At 34.0% G+C, this 19,170-nt stretch overlaps 2 protein-coding genes and 2 long non-coding RNA genes across 4 annotated transcripts in view; 1 reads left to right on the forward strand and 3 right to left on the reverse strand.

The window, feature by feature from the left end:
• LOC126911894 (uncharacterized) overlaps nucleotides 1–19,170 on the reverse strand; it is a 116,340-nt gene that overhangs the window by 77,682 nt on the left and 19,488 nt on the right. The gene's annotated exons all lie outside the window — the stretch shown is intronic.
• The window catches only part of LOC126911895 (uncharacterized), a 131,483-nt gene that overhangs the window by 77,616 nt on the left and 34,697 nt on the right, over nucleotides 1–19,170 (reverse strand). The window lies entirely within an intron of this gene.
• LOC126911898 (uncharacterized) overlaps nucleotides 1–19,170 on the forward strand; it is a 53,568-nt gene that overhangs the window by 23,065 nt on the left and 11,333 nt on the right. The window lies entirely within an intron of this gene.
• LOC126911899 (uncharacterized) overlaps nucleotides 11,885–19,170 on the reverse strand; it is a 31,019-nt gene continuing 23,733 nt past the window's right edge. The window contains exon 2 of the long non-coding RNA XR_007706407.1: nucleotides 11,885–18,909. This is a non-coding gene — a long non-coding RNA (uncharacterized LOC126911899). The remainder of the gene's footprint in view (nucleotides 18,910–19,170) is intronic.

Raw genomic sequence — 19,170 nt, forward strand, 5'->3', positions numbered from 1 at the left:
ATAATACAGCTTAAAATTTAAGTTTATACATAACTAAATGAAGTTTCTTGATAGTTGTCTTCGATACAACTCTTTTACAATATATCAATCATGAAATGAGGGAAAATACAAGTAACCCTACAATGTAGATTATTTAAAGAGTTTCTTAATGGTTGTCTTCGACACAATTCTTATGTTTTGAACATAAGTGGGAAATATTAAAACGCAGTTGTTTACACGCGTATTTTAGTTCGTAATAGAAAACATTTTTGAAAATGAATGTAACATCGATATAGACTACCTAGTTGTTACATGAACATACACAGATACATAAGTTTCTTGACGGTTGTGTTCAATACGATACAACTATTTAACAATATTTCAAATGAGAGGGAAACACACTTGGAAGTAAGTACCGATTGAGTACCTTATCGGGAAAATTCATTGAATAACAATTGAAACATGAATACTTTAGTAACGTTCTGAATGTGGAAATACATAGTCATCCCACAGTGCTCACACATTTGTAGAATACAACATGATACTGCAGTTTGTACATGATAGTACTACAAGTACAGTTCAATCAATAGATGACCAATTACACGATAACTTACTCGAAGATTACCTATTGGATGACATTATTGCAACAAGTTTCTTGACGGTTGTCTTCGATACAACTCCAACTAGAGTTTAGTACAACGCTAATCACTAGACAATAGTGACTGGAGACGTGGAGAATGTGACGAGTATGGAGTAATATTGACACAAACAATAACAACTACAACGATCCACGAATTATTAATGGCGACTAATGAGTTCCTTGGCGGTTGTCTTCTTTACTTAGAATTGGTTGAATTTACTTCCAAGAACATTTGACACGACATGAATCGAACATGCAACATCGTTGTACGAGTACCTACCGAACTATTGACAAAATATCGACGCACACCCCACAGAGCGCACACAATACTCATTGTACGAGTAATTGTTAAACAACTCCGAGCAATGATACTGAGAAGGAATTACAAATATCTTGAAGCCTCTGAGGCAAAGTACTTATTTATATATCGATATGTGCCTAACCTCTTCTATACTGAGCCGCACTCTTACAGATCTTGGAAGAAATACACCCAGTCAATACTTTCAAACATCGACACACACAGCTAGAACTAGCAGACTCTTGTCTTCGACACAATTCTTATGTTTTAAACATAAGTGGGAAATATTAAAGAGTAGTTGTTTGTGAGACTACAAACTACTTGTACACTGAGTAATTAAATATGGAATTACCACATAGAACGACAAATAGTTTCACAGTGGGGACATAGTCTTTTGTAAATATCCCGTCATTTCCAATACGAAATATACAGTCCAGTACCTAATAATATGTCAACACACGAGACAGTGGACATCGACTCGGACGCATTCGAAGAGTTTGAGAATATTTAAAGTTGTGATTCCGCACATTGACAAAGCTATGGGATCCCGCGATAATGCGGGATACATCGAAACACTGACACATATAGCTAGAACTAGCACACACTATGTGTTCAAAATATAATCTTTTAAAATATAATCTATATGCATAGATCCTGGGGCTCAATGACATAATTTCTACATTAAATACGTTTTTATCAATTAACATTTCTATATAAAGACTTAACCCACATTTATAATTAATCATTTAACTTCATAGACTACTCAATAAGTTTCTTGACGGTTGTCTTTGATACAGTTTTGTAATACTTTTCGTACTACGTAAACACGTAGAAAACGGTTGAAGAGAATTTTCAATAAACAGTATTGTACATTGTAACCTCCACGTTCTAAGTGGAACAATAGTTGTTTTAATTCTAAAATATGATGTTGATATCACAATCGAGTGATAAATCCTTACAAGCTGACTATACTTGTATCTTAGACGAAGACATCGACAAAATTAAAATCGACGTCAGCTAGAACTAGCGCTAGACAGTTGATTGTCAAATTACTTTAAATTACTGAGACAGTATGTTAACACAGATTGACAGAGGGAGATGTAAATATTTTAAACGAGATCAACGTTTGTTACATCTTTACTGGATACCATTTGTCGAGGTACTACCACCTTCATCAAACATTAAGGACAATTGTGTTTCTTGAAAAATAATGTATCAGAGATATTGTAAAAAACATTTTTTGAAAAGAGTAACGATGGAGTTTCTTGCTCGTTCTTCTCCATTCGAAGCAACACTTTGGAACGAGCGCCTAGCTTCACTAACAGACAGACTGACGGACAATTCAATTTGACGTTTCAAAAGTGCCTAATTTAGGATTAATTGAAATAAATGCTTTGACTTTGACTTTGACTTTGATGGTTGTATTCGATACAAGATTTAAGATGCTTTAACATTATGTGACTAATATAACCTCTTTATTATTTAACTTACGAATACGAAGTTTGTTATAATACTTACGTATACCAGCGGAATATTCAACATACATAAAATACAATATTGTAATTGATATGACAAATATCGACGCACACAATTAGAACAAGCGTGAAGCTCATTCGATGGCTATAAGACACAAGACACAGACAGAGGACATAGTTCATGGAGTCTGATTGAGCCGAACTATTCATTCTTTGGACAGTCTGTTGTATAGACTATGTAAAGAGTTTCTTTCTATGTTCACATTTTTATAATACAAAATAGAAAAGTCATATAGAAGAACAATTTAATTGAAAAATTGCATAAGAAGTTTCCAGACACGAGTTTCTTGACGGTTGTTCTTCGATAGAACGTAATAATATTACAGGAAATATTATTTACGTAGCGTGAAGCTCATTCGATGGCTATAAGACACAAGACACAGACAGAGGACGAATTAAGACAAATTCGACAATTATCCCATATTATTGTATATTATAGAACCATGCATATCTCACTTGAGACTTGTTGAGATATGTTTTACAGTACATATTATGATCACACAGACCCACAGACGTATCGTTTGAATTCACAGATTACAGATTAGAAAGACAGTGCAGTGAATGTACCACAACGAAATGTACAAAGACAAGATAATTTGAATATATTTTGATTAGTAGAGTATCTTGGTGGTTGTATTCGATACAACATTAGAAAATGTTCGTATTACATGAATACGAAGGAAACATTTGTTAGTAGTCCTTTATTAGACTACCAACTATTCGGATATAGGAACATAATTATCAACATGCCACATTAAACCTGTTAATATAACACATGGGATACAATTTCCCAAATCTGTAGAATTATAATCAGAATCGCAAACAGTGACATGATATCGTGGACTGTCCACTCCATAAGTGACATTTGTTGACTTAATTTATAGAGAATTACAAGAAGGCCCAAAAAAACCTTAATTTATGAGACCGCACATTTACACAACTAGAACAAGCACACACCCCGTGCTCAGTGCACGAGCGCAAAACATTAACTTACCTGGACATACATACAACATAAATTATGTTGGTTACATTATAAACATCGACACACACAGCTAGAACAAGCACACACCCCGTGCACTGAACTTGCTGGTAGAACATTGGTATATTGTATTGGTAAGTTATTTACACTAACTATATTGGAAATTATGTTTAATTCGTGAGAAATATACAATGACCACGTAGAACGAGAAACAGTTGTAAGTGGAGAAATTATTGTTTTACATCTCCTCTTGAGGTCCCAGAATAAGACGATACCAGTATTCTTATGGAACACTGTTTGTATCACATTCATGAACACAATATTGTCGCGTTTGACTGATGTATAAAGTTACAAATAAGCTTCATGCACATATCTTACAACACGATGTTTTCAAATTAATTTAAGTGCTAGTCTGACCAAAGAGTTTCTTGGCGGTTGTCTTCGACACAACGTTGACAGAACATATAGTACCTAGCTGTGTATGTGGCTACACACCACTGTGGAATACTGACTAGGTACAAGTTTGACAAATAATTTCGTAAAATAAGTCTCATCGCACCTGAGTACGGCATTTAAAGTGAGACATTTAATGATAGTACTGAATTGACCGTTTTAAACTATGACTCTGATGTAGACATAGATAACGTACCACGAATGTATTTATAGTTTCTTGACGGTTGTCTTCGATACAACACTCATGTTGTAATCATGCAACATGTAGGAAAGAGTAGTAAGTAGCTGGAGCCACCGACTACTTGGAAATACTGACTAGGTGGGTCTCATCCAAACTCATTTATTATTACATTGTTACGAAGGAAGTGAAATCTTGTCATGTCATATTAATGTAAACTCACATTAATGACGTAATAAAATATATATATGTAAGTAGCTGTACATGGAGCTACAAGCTACTTGGAAATACTGAATGAGTAAATAGCATCAGGAGGTGCTCGACCACCTCGAGTATCTTGACTTAGTTTTACATTTCATAGAAGTACGAAGAAGTTTCTTGACGGTTGTCCTTCATAGAACTCTTTTACGACATGTCAGTCATGAAATGTGTAGGAAATATTTATTTGTAGCGGACCGTGAGATAAAAGGAATAAATGCGATGCACACAATTAGAACAAGCACGAATCATCGGTTGTAGTTTCTTCATGATTGTTCTTCAATACAACTTGTAGACAATATTTTGATCATTAAATATGTTAGAAATACATATGTGGCCTTCTCATTAACCCTTGGAGAACATTACAACACCACATTTCTAAGACAACAGAGTTTCTTGACAGTTGTTCCTCGATAGAACTCAATATAGACTTGCTTCTAAACTTTTTAAATACATTAAACTTTCATTATTTAGTACATATCTCCATGTATTTTTAAATATTGAAAAGGATATCTTGATGCGCCTCCACTTGTTGCGGTCTTCACCCGTAACCCTGGGCACGGGTTCCGCGTTATACCCCGCAGGACTGGGTCCCTGCTGAACTTCGCCATCTACACACTCCGGCCTACTGAAGTGTAAGATGCCCACCCCCGCGACATGGACGCGCCAGACAGGAATTGCCCAAGTGAAGAGTAGAGAAGGTGACTCTACTCCCCCCAGGGCCGAGTTAATGGGCGTGTATGATCCCACACCCAAAGGCTTAACACTACCACTACTACAAATCTATATATTAATACGTGAAGCAAAAACTTTGTAATTCTTTTTACGAAAATTGCGCGGACGTAGGAGCATAAAATTTGGTACACTTATAGTTTATGTGTAGGAGAAGTGCATAGCGCTAATATTTTTCGAAATTAATGCTTATAAAGTACATTAAATCAATAAATAAAACATTACACACACATGCATAGTATCTGATCGTATTTGACAAAACGTCAAAATCGATAGACATTGCGATGATATTCTCACGTCTCATATGAAAAGAGTTTTATAAAAGAGTTTGAGTTAAATAAAAATTATCCTTCAACGTACGTTAAGTGGTATTGTAAATTAAATCATATATGGTCGAATTTCGGCCACTAGGCGACCACTAGTATAAATAAAACAACATTAAGTTGTTGTATCTTGTAAATACTAATTCTAGAATACATTTATGTACTCGCCATTACAGGACATTTTGTCTGTATGAAATATGTTTTATTTAAAAGATACATCAACATTACACATTTCTCTCCTCACTCGGACATATTTTACACTAGCTTCCGCCCGCGACTCCGTACGCGCGGATGTCGGTCTTCGCGTGGAATTTTTATTTCTCCATTTTGAGTAACTCTGACAATGACATCTTATAAATATCTATTGGACCCAAATACGGCGAGGCCCATAATAATTAAGGAGATCCCTCTATTGAGTTACTGCTGTTGAGCTTCTGTAGAATAAAACTGAAAAATAAAGATTTTTTCTACGTATTTTTCCAGGATAAAAAGGATCCTATTTTAAGCCCAGGATAATAAGGTATAATTATACCAAGTTTCATCGAAATCGAACCGTTAGTTTTCACGTGATGCATGAACATACAGACAGACAGACAAAAAAATCACATATTTGGGTTTGGTAACAATCCAGTGCTATTTATTCTTTCAATATTTCTACAGATTTATTATAATATAGCTTTTGCCCGCGACTTCGTTCGCGTGGAATAGTGACTTCCGGCAATTTTTTGGTTTTAACCACATAGTTCCCGATCTCGCGGGATCTCTTCAAAAATGAGATGTGGAAGATATTCCAGGGAACTCTTCAAAAATCAACATAATGAGCTCTGCGTTTGAATTTAATAGATGTATACTCACTTAGGGCATTGAAAAAATAGTTTAAAAACGGACTTAAACTAAAGAAATATTATAATCTTTCCGAACTTAAGATGAAAACTAACTTAAAACTAAAGAAAGCTACGAATTACGAATTTATAACAATTAAAAAAGAATCTATATTACAACCTATCCTCTATGCTATAATAACCAAGCTTAAACTAAATAATTTAAAAGAAACGACTTAAATCTAATCTAATTAATTTATAAATTAGACTTACAATTTTATTAAACAAACTAACTACAGTAACTACTAATAATCGATATCAAACTAAACCTACGTTAAATAGTTTAACCAAAAAACCAGGAAAACCCAACAAATAAACTTATTAATCTATACATATAATAAAATCGTAGAAAAGTGCTGTCTGTACATTGAAAATAAAAATAAAAAAAATAGCAGGGGTTATTGTTATGTCGATGTCGAACCCAAAAATGTAATTAACTTTTTTTTGTCTGTTTGTCTGTTTGTCTGTTTGTCTGTTTGTCTGTTTGTCTGTTTGTCTGTTTGTCTGTTTGTCTGTTCGTCTGTGCGCGCTAATCTCAGAAACGGCTGATCCGAGTTGGATGCGGTTTTCACGAATATATTGTGGGATGCTTAAATTTACATTTAGTGTTTGTTTCATGTCAATCGGTTCATAAATTAAAAAGTTATGTCAAATTAAAGAATCACGTCGAACATTCTATGCTTATACCATTAATCTCCGCAACTATTTGACGGATTTGGTTGAAATTTGGTACAGATATAGTTTAGAACCTTAGAAAGGACATAGATATATTTTTATTTCAAAAATCAAAAAATAAAAATAAGAAATAAATTATTTATAAATAATTCTATGTCGATCGTTACACGACTTCGGTTCATGTTATTGTTTTAATTCATCGAAAAAAAGTAAATAAATAGTAAAAAGGTATGAAAAAAATAATATCAATATAATAAAACATTTAGTACAAAGAAAATGCTCTAACGGAGTATAGATAATTCTATGTCGATCGTTACACGACTTCGGTTCATGTTATTGTTTTAATTCATCGAAAAAAAGTAAATAAATAGTAAAAAGGTATGAAAAAAATAATATCAATATAATTAAACTTTTAGTACAAAGAAAATGCCCGAACGGAGTATAAATAAATAATCCAAGTTGTCTTTATCCTCGATAGATGGCATTGGGATCGAAATAGATCGCGCTATGGTTTCGTTACATTCATTTGGTTGGGTATCGGCCGAGCGCTTCGGTACTATCGTAGAAAAAGTGTATTATCAGTCGTATGATTATTTGTCTGTAGTGGTCCTGCTGTTTCGTATATTCTAAATTGGTTTCGTTGTATTTGTCAATTAATAAGTTTATTTGTTGGGTTTTCCTGGTTTTTTGGTTAAACTATTTAACGTAGGTTTAGTTTGATATCGATTATTAGTAGTTACTGTAGTTAGTTTTTTTAATAAAATTGTAAGTCTAATTTATAAATTAATTAGATTAGATTTAAGTCGTTTCTTTTAAATTATTTAGTTTAAGCTTGGTTATTATAGCATAGAGGATAGATTGTAATATAGTTTCTTTTTTAATTGTTATAAATTCGTAATTCGCAGCTTTCTTTAGTTTTAAGTTAGTTTAAGTCCGTTTTTAAACTATTTTTTCAATGCCCTAAGTGAGTATACATCTATTAAATTCAAACGCAAAGCTCATTATGTTGATTTTTGAAGAGTTCCCTGGAATATCTTCCACATCTCATTTTTGAAGAGATCCCGCGAGATCGGGAACTATGTGGTTAAAACCAAAAATTTGCCGGAAGTCACTATTCCACGCGAACGAAGTCGCGGGCAAAAGCTAGTTGACAAATACAACGAAACCAATTTAGAATATACGAAACAGCAGGACCACTACAGACAAATAATCATACGACTGATAATACACTTTTTCTACGATAGTACCGAAGCGCTCGGCCGATACCCAACGAAATGAATGTAACGAAACCATAGCGCGATCTATTTCGATTCCAACGCCATCTATCGAGGATAAAGACAATTTGGATTATTTATTTATACTCCGTTCGGGCATTTTCTTTGTACTAAAAGTTTAATTATATTGATATTATTTTTTCATACCTTTTTACTATTTATTTACTTTTTTCGATGAATTAAAACAATAACATGAACCGAAGTCGTGTAACGATCGACATAGAATTATCTATACTCCGTTAGAGCATTTTCTTTGTACTAAATGTTTTATTATATTGATATTATTTTTTTCATACCTTTTTACTATTTATTTACTTTTTTTCGATGAATTAAAACAATAACATCAACCGAAGTCGTGTAACGATCGACATAGAATTGTTTATAAATAATTTATTTCTTATTTTTATTTTTTGATTTTTGAAATAAAAATATATCAATGTCCTTTCTAAGGTTCTAAACTATATCTGTACCAAATTTCAACCAAATCCGTCAAATAGTTGCGGAGGTTAATGGTATAAGCATAGAATGTTCGACGTGATTCTTTAATTTGACATAACTTTTTTATTTATGAACCGATTGACATGAAACAAACACTAAATGTAAATTTAAGCATCCCACAATATATTCGTGAAAACCGCATCCAACTCGGATCAGCCGTTTCTGAGATTAGCGCGCACAGACGAACAGACAAACAGACAAACAGACAAACAGACGAACAGACAAACAGACAAAAAAAAAGTTAATTACATTTTTGGGTTCGACATCGACATAACAATAACCCCTGCTATTTTTTTTATTTTTATTTTCAATGTACAGACAGCACTTTTCTACGATTTTATTATATGTATAGATAGTACAAAGTAAGTTTGTCTTTACACTACTAGAGTACATTAGTACTTTACATTTTGTGAAAAGATCGACACAAACACTTTATTAAAAAATCATGACAAATATTTTTATGAATAAAACTTACTTTTCCATACATTTTGACGCATGTCACACGGAGACAAAACTAATTTCCATTATGTACGTTTAACAAAAAACAATTGACACGTCAATGACGTCAGACCCGAAATGACAAGGACAGAAACATGTATGTTAGTGTTTTCTCTTTTTAATGGAGATGTAGAATTACCTTTAGTCTCTAGCGATGATTTACATAACAATACAATGACGTTTCTTGATAGTTGTCTTCGATACAACTCTTTTACAATATTTCAATCATGAAATGAGGGAAAATACAAGTAACCCTACAATGTAGATTATTTAAAGAGACAATTCTTATGTTTTAAACATAAGTGGGAAATATTAAAGAGTAGTTGTTTGTGAGACTACAAACTACTTGGAAATACTGAGTAATATAATATAGAATTACAACATAGAACGATACATAGTTCCATAGTGGGGAAATAGTTTTTTTAATACCACGTCATTTAGGTAGTGCAACAACTTTGTTGCACTCGTGTGTTGCCAAATTACGAGGTAAATGAAGTCATTTAAAACCACCAATTACAGTAATCTAAACTGTTCTACCCAGTAGACGAGACGAGAACTAGTTTCTTGACGGTTGTTTTCGATACAACTTGTAAAGTTTCGTATTATTTAAATACATTTGAGACTGCAAACTATTATTAGGGTCAGTCTGACGTGGAACTTTCAAAATGTAATATATGTTTCATTATCAGTTTAAATATTGATAAGAATAATCCCGTGGAACGACAAATGGTACTAAGTGTTCCCACTTAGTTATTTTTGATTCGTTAATTGTTGATTCTTGAAATTGTGAATGCACACCACATACATATATATTTAGACTTAGAAAAATGCTTTCTCAACTAGTTTCTTGGCGGTTGTTCTCCGATAAACATATAATATAAACATTTTAATCATGAAATATGTAGCGATCATTACATAAGTTAACTGTTTTACTTTGGTACGCACCAGAGGAAATCAACGGAGATAGATGAAGACAATATAATTCACACGACAAATATCGACGCACACAATTAGAACGAGTATAGCCCCCAATAACATGTAGAGATGTCCGCATTAAAATTTCGATAAAACTTTATACAATACTTCAGTAATAGTACTAAATAAATAAATATTGCGATTAACACAACGCGTTTAAAGAGCATATGGACCTAACTAAACTTGTAAACTGGTTTCAACAATAAGTTTCTTGACGGTTGTCTTCGATACAAGACTGATAAATACTTCTTATTATGTAAACACAGAATGCATTTGTGCCTTACCTTAAGACATTTGGAGACATTTACAATTTTAATATTGATTTAGAACAATCGATGTGAATATTATCGAGCGCCTGAATGTACAGATACAGATCCCTCCATAGACAAGGAATGTTTCAATATTTAATCCTAAATTCTTTATCCAATAGATAATCAGATTGTAGTTCCACATAGGACGACACTTTAATAACATTTAAAGTGCGGTGACAGTACACATCGCCTCCTGTGTGGAGTCAAATGTTAATACATTCATATCGGAATACAAACAATTCAATGTGTGGACAAAATGTATGTCCATGTCCAGCAGTGGACCAGAGCAGGCTGATGCGTGAAAGTGAAACATACAATATACACCTACAATATAACATTAAGGACAATTGTGTTTCTTGATGGTTGTATTCGATACAACTTTAGACAATATTCGTATTATATGAACACGAAAGTAACATATTATTTTGTAAGTGGCAGTTAACTACCAACTGTTTAGAAATACTGACACATTATGTAATTGTTATAGATTTCAATTACATGTGCAAAAAAGTCAGACTGAAGTCACAACATTCACGTAACAAATATCGACGCACACAATCAGAACAAACACAAAGCCCTGTAAGTAGCTGTTTATGAGATTACAAGCTACTTGGACATACTGATTTATAAACACCACATTTTGTGTGAGACTTTGTTGACGGCAGTTCTTCAATAGAAACATCATATTTTGACATATAAAGACACAAACTACATACTTGGAAATACCGACTAGGTAAGGTGTCTTGTGATACATGGAACGTTTAACAAATCCATGGAGTATTGAGAAATCAAACATGGATATATCACACGCAAATAAGCGTCAGTTAGATAATATTTGAAATGTTTTAAACGCATCGGTTTTTATCTTGTATACAATATTGTGTCACAGTCATATTATGTCGCAAGCATTAAATATCGATACACAATTAGAACAAACAAGTCCATTGTAAAATATGTATTATTATTCAATTCGTTCCTTGACTGCAGTTTTTGATAGAACTAGAATACATATTCCCGTAGTACATTAAACATATTGAAAAGGATATCTTGTGTTGAACGACCGTAGAGCAGCATCCTCCTCCTCAGTCGTACATTCTTGACAGAATGCTCGTGGTTGATAATGATGCATTTTCCCTGGATATCGTAGCTCTCGCGATGTGCCTCCACTTGTTGAAGTCTTCACCCGTAACCCTGGGCACGGGTTCCGCGTTATACCCCGCAGGACTGGGTCCCTGCTGAACTTCGCCATCTACACACTCCGGCCTACTGAAGTGTAAGATGCCCACCCCCGCGACATGGACGCGCCAGACAGGAATTGCCCAAGTGAAGAATAGAGAAGGTGACTCTACTCCCCCAGGGCCGAGTTAATGGGCGTGTATGATCCCACACCCAAAGGCTTAACACTACCACTACTACAAATATAAATAAAACAACATTCAGTTGTTGTATCTTGTAAATACTAATTCTAGAATACATTTATGTACTTGCCATTACAGGGCATTTTGTCTATTTGAAATATATTTTACTAGCTACTTCCGCACGGTTTCACCCGCTCTGCTCGGCTCCTATTGGTCATAGCGTGATGTTTAATAGCCTATAGCCTTCCTCGATAAATGCACTATCCTCTTTTTAATGGAGATATAGAATTACCTTTAATATCTAGGGATGATTTACATAACAATACAATGAAGGTTCTTGATAGTTGTCTTCGATACAACTCTTTTACAATATTTCAATCATGAAATGAGGGAAAATACAAGTAACCCTACAATGTAGATTATTTAAAGAGTTTCTTAATGGTTGTCTTTGACACAATTCTTATGTTTTAAACATAAGTGGGAAATATTAAAGAGTAGTTGTTTGTGAGACTACAAACTGCTTGGAAATACTGAGTTATATAATATGGAATTACCACATAGAACGACAAATAGTTCCACAGTGGGGAAATAGTTTTTTTTAATACCACGTCATTAACGTAGTGCAACAAAGTCATTTACCTAATAATTTGTCAACACACGAGACAGTGGACATCGACTCGGACGCATCCGAAGATTTTGAGATATTTTAAATATATAATTTCAAGCGGTATGATATACACACTGATATACACACAGCATTAAAGAATGTCATTACAAACAAGAAGCATATATGTATAAAGTTCCAAATAAGCTTAATGCTTATTTCATGGGAAGTTTACGTTTTTTTCACTACAAGCCATTGCAACTAAACAGTCGTCGCAAACGCAATAATAGCAGGTTTACTGCTAGACTGACCAAAGAGTTTCTTGACGGTTGTCTTCGATACAATTGTATGCTTGAATGTATTTACGCGTGTCCCTCAAATATTGTCCACATAGAACAACCTCTTCATGAGACGTGGAGTGTATAACTAATTCATTGGATTCATTAGAATCGTTCCCAACATAATTGTTATATTGTACCAAATACACATAGAACCGACAGCGGCAGTCGATACAAGTAGAGGAATCGCAGTTGAAATATTTACCACGTAATGGTATAAATCTCAATATACGAACACCGCGAGAACAAGCTAGAAGCTTGTTTGATGTTTATGTTAAACGAGTTATACTGAGAATTGTTTTGTCTGAGATTACATTTGCTAAATGTACGAAGAAGTTTCTTTACGATTGTCCTTCACAGAACTCTTTTACGACATTTCAGTCATGAAATGTGTAGGAAATATTTATTTGTAGCGGACCGTGAGACATGGAATACAAATAGTACAGAAATATGTTCTGTATTACATTAAATGTTTACAAATTACACAATACATGGTTATACTGGACACCTGGAAGTAGTACTTTAATGGCGTCCCACCCAAGTTAAGAACACGAAGATATTTTAATAAATGAGAATCGTTCTGGAGTAACTAGTTTCTTGACAGTCGTCCATCGCAGCGAGGCGCGGTTTATACATTTCTACATAATAATTTAATGTTTAACACGTAATTAAACATTATCCACATAGAACGACAACTGTCGCTTTAAGTGAGGAAATCGTAGTTTATATAATTTTAAATGTTGACAATTGAAACATGGACTGTCCACGTAGAATACGAGAAACTGAATGTTTAACTGTTTTACTTTAGTACTACCCGGAAGAAATAAGTGACGATAGATGAAGACAATATAATTCACGCGACAAATATCGACGCACACAATTAGAACAAGTACGGTTGATGGTTTATCTATATTTAGCACTTTACCTTTCGCCACTGGCGTCCTCAGTGGGGAACGTTTGTTTGTCTATTGCCCCCAATAACATGTAGAGACGTCGAGAGAAAATCATAACTTCCAGAAAACACTTTCTCCACAGTCTAAACAAAGAGTTTCTTGACGGTTGTCTTCGATACAACACTCATGTTGTAATCATGCAACATGTAGGAAAGAGTAGTAAGTAGCTGGAGCCACCGACTACTTGGAAATACTGACTAGGTGGGTCTCATCCAAACTCCTTTATTATTACATCGTTACGAGTAGATGACATTGTTTGAACACGCCTCCTGTGTCCATAACTACGTACTCATGCACCAAGTACCGACACGTACTGCTAGTAGACACATTGAACACCACGGCCAATCAAAGAAAATGATTATTTAACTTCCATACACTATCTGACGAGTTTCTTGACGGTTGTCTTCGATACAAGTTAGACAGATAATTTTGTAGAATAAGTCTCATTGCGCCTGAATGTGGCATTGAAAGTGAGACGTGGAACATTTAATGATTACATGGAACTCTGAATATCAATATTCTATACGTATTTTGTATATCATGTTAAATATCGACTCTCTTATAATATTTCAAATGAGAGAAAAATATATATATAATTGTCGAAATATTGTTACAGCATTAAGTATTGGTACCTATATCAATTGGTTTCTTGCCGGTTGTCCTCGATACAAGTATGACAAATGTTTCATACAATAGAACTAATATGTTCACAGGAAACATTCAGTACTCTCATATACATTTTATTGGAATATTTGTCGGGATTAATCCCGATATATTGCTTTACTAATGAAGAAGTAAACTTGTCTGCTAGCTTCACGAACTAATGAGTTTCTTGACGGTTGTCTTCGATACAAGATTTAAGCCTCGTCTCCACTAGGAACATTTGTCGAGCGACATGTGTCCCCAGAGACATCGGGCGATGTCGGGCGACGTCGGGCAACATCGCCCGATGTATATCAGCACATTGGATGATGATGGGATATTCAGCATACATAAAATACAATATTGTAATTGATACGACAAATATCGACGCACACAATTAGAACAAGTTCATTCTTTGAACAGTCTGTTGTATAGACTTAATATTGGATTAAAATAACAGATTAGAATTAAGACAGTGCAGTGAATGATACCTATACAAATGTTCGAGGAAAATTTTAAGTATTGGTATATCGTCATACAGCACATGACTCGGTTGCACTCGAGCGCATCATTAACAAGGAATTAACTAAACCGAACGACCGCTGCAGTCCTCAGTGGAGTAATTGTGTCCTACTAAGTCGCAGTCTGGTACACTATAGTCTGCTTGGAAGTACATTACATGAGGAAGCACAAGAACTTTGTATTTTATATAGATATTCAATAAGTTTCTTGACGGTTGTCTTCGACACAAGCTAACATGCAACACTCATAGAACATTAGATATAGTTGCAGTCAGTAATATTGTTGTACCAAATATCGACGCACACAGCGTCACATCGAGCGCCTGAATGTAGTGCCGCCTTCTAAAATATAAAGCATTATTTAAAAAAATGCAATCATTATTATATTGGATCCTTGTCGGGATTAATCCCGATTAAAGTCATATATATTGCTTTACTAATGAAGAAGTAAACTTGTCTGCTAGCTTCACGAACTAATGAGTTTCTTGACGGTTGTCTTCGATACAACTCTAATACAATACTTTGATCATGAAATATCTTACAGGAAATATTAGTAAGTGGCAGATTGTTGTATTATAACAAACATTCAACATTATAATGTGAACTACCCACTTACAGCGACCACACGTAATAAGTGGGGAAAGATCACTTCAATGAAAGTACCACTAAGTGGGGAAATAGTTGATTCATATCGTGCTGCGATGGTCGCAGAGAGAAATATTAGTTTTCCACAAGACCAGTACTAAAAGAAAAGATAGTTATAATTATTACATTTCGAAAAGACAAGAAAGTTTAAAACCTTTTATAATATTCAAACCCTTAAGACATGACATAGACACACGACAAATATCGATTAATTATTACAATACAATACCAACAATTGCAACAATGGCAAATAATTACATCAATACAGACAATATAATTCATACGACATATATCGACGCACACACAAGTCCGTATAAAGTGAACATTTGCCATAGTAGCAGTCAGTAATATTGTCTCTGAGACATGGAACAATGCACAGGTTCTAATGGAAAGGAACCACAGGGAAATCTATTTTTACATTTCAAAGATTATATTAAGTTTCTTGATGGTTGTCTTCGATACAACTTGTAGAGTTTCGTTTTATTTAAATACATTTGAGACTGCAAACTATTATTAGGGTCAGTGGAACTTTCAATATTTAATGTATGTTTCATTATCAGTTTAAATATTCACAATATATATAACTAAACTGATGTTTATACACACCGGACTATATGTAGATTGGGACATAGACACAGACAATATAATTCACGCCACAAATATCGACGCACACAATTAGAACAAGCGCGAATCATCTGTTGTAGTTTCTTCATAATTGTTCTTCAATATAACTTTTAGACGATATTTTGATCATTAAATATATTAGAAATACATATATGATTCTCTTCTCATTAACCCTTGGAGAACATTACAACACCACATTTCTAAGACAACAGAGTTTCTTGAGAGTTGTTCCTCGATAGAACTCAATAAAGACTCGATTCTAAACGTTTCAAATACATTAAACATTTAGTACATAATATCTTCATGTATTTTGAAATACTGAAAAGGATATCTTGTGTAGAACGACTGTAGAGCAGCATCCTCCTCCTCAGTCGTACATTCTTGACAGAATGCTCGTAGTTGACAATGATGCATTTTCCCTGGATATCGTAGCTCTCGCGATGTGCTTGTTGCTTGACTTGTTGAAGTCTTCACCCGTAACCCTGGGCACGGGTTCCGCGTTATACCCCGCAGGACTGGGTCCCTGCTGAACTTCGCCATCTACACACTCCGGCCTACTGAAGTGTAAGATGCCCACCCCCGCGACATGGACGCGCCAGACAGGAATTGCCCAAGTGAAGAGTAGAGAAGGTGACTCTACTCCCCCCAGGGCCGAGTTAATGGGCGTGTATGATCCCACACCCAAAGGCTTAACACTACCACTACTACAAATATAAATAAAATAACATACTGTTGTTGTATCTTATAAATACTAATTCTAGAATACATTTATGTAATCGCCATTACAGGGCATTTTGTGTGTATGAAATATATTTTATTTAAAAGATACATCAACATTACACAGTTCTCTCCTTACTCGGACATATTTTACATAGTACAAAGTAAGTTTGTCTTAAAACTTCTAGAGTACATTAATACATTACATTTTGCGAAAAGATCGACACAAACACTTTATTAAAAAATTATGACAAATATTTTAGTCCTCGTGAAGCGAAGTTTAATGTACAAATAATTTCTTGACGGTTGTCTTCGATACAAATCTTTGACCATTTCAATTACGAAAGAATATAAAAAAATATTTGTAAGTTTCTTAACAGGTTGTCCTCGATGCAACATTATACAATATTTTGAAATACTATATATAGGATACATATGAACATGTGACATGGAACGTTTTGAAAATCCAAAATCCATTAGGTTTTTAATATGTATAAAGTACAGCTTTCTACATGAGCAGATAATGAATTAGGTAAATAAATACCACGTTTACTATCAATGGTTACAATTAGGGTAAATTGTAGTTTTATAAACCCCTGTTGCTCATGAGAGATAGTTATTGAGACTTGTCATACATCACATTTGCAATAAACAGTTACCTAAATATAAATACAACGACAGACGAGAAGTTTCTTGACGGTTGTCCTTCACAGAACTCTTTTACGACATTTCAGTCACGACATGTGTAGGAAATATTTATTGACAAATGTATGTCAAGACAAATGGACAAATCCATGGAACTTTCAATGTTTAATACATTACATTGTCTCTCAATGACATTAAGTATGAAGAAGTTAAATCATGTACATTCCACAGTACACACGGAGCGACCACTTCAATGACTTTCTAAGTGGGGAAATATTTTTAATACCAAAGATTAATACCAAAAGAAGATTGCTAGTTTCTAGAACAACGAGTTTCTTGACGGTTGTCTTTGATGTAACTCTTACAAGAGTGTGAGGACTTCATTGTGGGAACTGCAATATTCCGCTTTACATGTGTCAAATATCGACGCACACAATTAGAACATTGGTGGTTGTGAGACACAGACAGCTACACGCTGTGTTCTGACTTATAACATGTTATGTAGCGTGTGTCACAGACAGAGGACAAGGATTCAGTCCAACCTCGTGAAGGAACATTGTACAAAGCTACGTACAAAAATGTGTAAAAAGTGTAATTTGTAGTTTCTTGACGATTATATAAATTCATTTTTAAATATCATTCATTTTTTTAATATCATTCATTTTTTTAATATCATTCATTTTTAAAATCAATTTAAATTTATTACGAATGTGTTTTACCAAGATAAGGTATTACACACGTCAAAGAAAAAAGGACTACTTGTATAAAAAGAGGATGTATGTATAGTTTCTTGACGGTTGTCTTCGATACAACGCTTTTACAATATTATTATATCAAACATGAAAGAAGTAGAAAATATTTGTAAGTGGCAGTTAACTACCAACTGTTTATAAATACAGTTTTAATCATTTCAGTAACACGTATTTCATCGAGGAGTTTCTTGACGGTTGTCTTCTATCTAAGTTCTAAGTGTAGAACTTGTTGATTGATATCACGTCCAAGTTGACTCAGAAAACCCGAACTATTGTATTTACCATAATACTTTATTAATTTGTATATTCAATATACTTGACAATACCGACTAGGTCAGTCGTCTTGTGGGACTTACAATATCTCACCTACACGAGACACTACTGACAGTTTGTAGTTAAGTATTGAGAAATGTTCTTGAGAAACATATTATTTGCGCGCACAACATCTTATGAATTACAAATTGCGTGTCTTTGTGTAGCGAACAGTTTCTTGACGGTTGTCTTTTATACAACTTTAGAAAATATCCACATTATGTAAATACGAAGGAAACATGTAAGTAGCTGTCTATAGCAATACAAGCTCTATACATGGAAATACTGATTACGTACATCTCATCTGACACCTTTAAGGTAACGTTTAATAAACCATTACATTTGATAACTTTTGATAACTTCAGTAACAGGACGTATCTCTCATCTATTCCTATTCTTACATCACATAGTTTCTTGCTGGTTGTCTTCGACACAACTTTGATAAACATCGAGAAACAATGTATTGTTTAATATTTTGTTATCAAAGTATTGTACAAGAGTTCCATACTACGTGTAGTACTACCATCATTTCGGAATATTTCTTTTATAAGACATTTGAGTTTCTTGACAGT

Source organism: Spodoptera frugiperda, chromosome 19, assembly GCF_023101765.2.
Source record: "Spodoptera frugiperda isolate SF20-4 chromosome 19, AGI-APGP_CSIRO_Sfru_2.0, whole genome shotgun sequence".
In the NCBI taxonomy this organism is placed as follows: domain Eukaryota; kingdom Metazoa; phylum Arthropoda; class Insecta; order Lepidoptera; family Noctuidae; genus Spodoptera; species Spodoptera frugiperda.